General features: G+C 42.9%; 1 non-coding gene across 1 annotated transcript; it reads right to left on the bottom strand.

Moving 5' to 3' along the window:
* Nucleotides 1–1,764: 1,764 nt before the first annotated feature.
* On the bottom strand, nucleotides 1,765–1,871 carry LOC138517101 (U6 spliceosomal RNA). The gene has a single exon (XR_011282375.1). It is a non-coding gene; the product is annotated as a U6 spliceosomal RNA (small nuclear RNA).
* Nucleotides 1,872–2,250: the final 379 nt, after the last annotated feature.

Here is a 2,250-nt window from a genome sequence, read left to right as displayed (position 1 = left end):
ATCCAAAAGTCAGTGAACCATGAAATCCTGACACCTACTTCTGCCAGTGCACCCTTTGTCACCGAAAGACATTCAAGGTCCCTAGAGGTCTTATCTTCTTTATTCAGGCCTATTCAGAGTCCAAAGAAAGTTTCACCCTCCTAGTAACAACCATCCAAAGGAGATTACTGCACAGACTAAAAAAATGCTGCCTTTTCAAAAGCACTTGGTTCCTCTTTATCTCTTGGTCATGGCACCCCAGCGACTCCTTCTAGCAAAGGGGGTCCATCCTTCAGGGGTCTGGTCGAGTGAAGCCAAGAAACATTGCCACTTCACCTGCCAAGGCTACAAAGGAACTGTGACGAGAAAGAGCACCTTATTTAATTTAAAATGCATTATATTTATATTTATTTAATTTAATTTTAATGTCATTTTTCATTTATAACATGCTTAATACGAGCATTGTGGTTTCAATGAACGGGATCAGTATTCAAAACTGTGTGGCACTGCATTGTCTTGCTTCCAAGACAACCGATTTTGCCCGTGGGCTATCTCTCCTCAGGAGCGGTCCAGGGGTTACAGAGTTATCTTGGATACTGTTCTCCTGTGGCATCTCATGTACATTGGCATGATAAAACCTGCAGAAAGAAAGCAGAGCATTATTGAACATTTTTGGACTTAGCTGTAAAAAACAAGGTAAGGTACTCCCTAACTTATCCATTAAAAGTTGCCCAAGTTGGGGATCCTCTCACAGTATTACTATTTGAGTCTCATGAAAATATACTGTATGTTCTGACACTAACCTTCCATTCTTCCTTACTCTATGAAAGTTTACCTAATTTAAGGATTCACATGCCTGTTTAAAACTGTCAGTAGTGGGTGCATTTTACTGAATTTAATTCTAGTGTGGTACCATATAGAGTGTGCATATATTTGCCACTGTTTTGAATAGAACTGCCTGAGTACAGGGTGTTCTTCTTTATATGTATACATTTCACTGAACCTTGTTTTATATAAAGAAGCTGTGTTATCGCCTAACATAGTATGTGGACATTCCTTTGTGGGTCCTTGGGGCTCACTGTACTTAAGAACTAGCCTGCATCACCTCCTGAGAGCTACTTAACTGGTTGCACGCCCATAGCTATGATATAAAGAACCTTGGAGGGTGTGCCCTGTGCCTTTGCCCCAACCATGTAGAGGGCAGAAGTACAGATACCCCGTCCAGTCTTTACACACAGCATTGACAATCACCTCACATTCAGAAAGGTCATGAAAACCTGGCGTTTTTCTTCTTCCTCTTGAAACTCTCCCACTCTACACTATGACTTCCCAAGCACACAAACTGGCCAAGACCCAACTAAATACTTACTTTCCAAACCACCACAGAGGCCAGCAGTAGTTGCAGTGACACACTGTGAAAGACACACACTCTCTTCCTACCCTACGCACACATGTACTGGTCCAGACCCACCTAAACACCTCCTTTTCAAAACCATAGTGGATGCCAGCAGCATTCGCAGCGGCACACCATGAGAAATGTACACTCTCTTCCCACTCTACGCACACAAGTACTGGCCCAGACCCGCTAAAAAACACCCATCCTACTAATCCACAGCAGATGTCGGCAGCGTTCGTAGCTGCACACTGTGAGATATTTACATTCTCTTCCTCTTCCCCCCAACCACAAAACAATCAGACATCACCACATCCATCTAAGCCCTCACACGCCCATGCCTGAACCACCAACTCTATAACCGGTGAAATGTGGTAAATCTTTTTTTTTTTTTTTTTTTTTAACGCTTCAGGAATTTGCGTGTCATCGTTGCACAGGGGCCATGCTAATCTTCTCTGTATCGTTCCAATTTTAGTATATGTACTGCCGAAGTGAGTACAATGGCGGTAAATCTTATAAACCTCGGATGTGTCAAATTAAAGAAGCAGAGACAGAATGCTCATTCAAATAGACAGTAGAGATAGCAACGGTGTCAGGATCAGTTTGAACAGGGAACAACTAAGATTCCTGCACTCAGCTGGAGGGCCCTAGTGAATTCAAAGGCTTACCCAAGCACACAGAATGCTAAACCCATAGGTCGCAGGGGGGGTAGCATGGAAAAACGCCAGCTCAGCCGGGGCTATTGGACATGGAATGCACTTCAATAGCTTCTGCAAAATATAAATCTATCTCATCTAATGTCTCACATCTGAGTAAATCACAGTTACCATTATTGCAGTTCCCTGGTCTTAGACTGAAGAAACCTTGTTATCACCAAA

Source organism: Ambystoma mexicanum, chromosome 6q (assembly GCF_040938575.1).
Source record: "Ambystoma mexicanum isolate Mex_15411 chromosome 6q, UKY_AmexF1_1, whole genome shotgun sequence".
Classification (NCBI taxonomy): Eukaryota; Metazoa; Chordata; class Amphibia; order Caudata; family Ambystomatidae; genus Ambystoma; species Ambystoma mexicanum.
The sequence above is the reverse complement of the archived record's forward strand: the minus strand, read 5'-3'. Positions and strand labels throughout refer to the sequence as shown.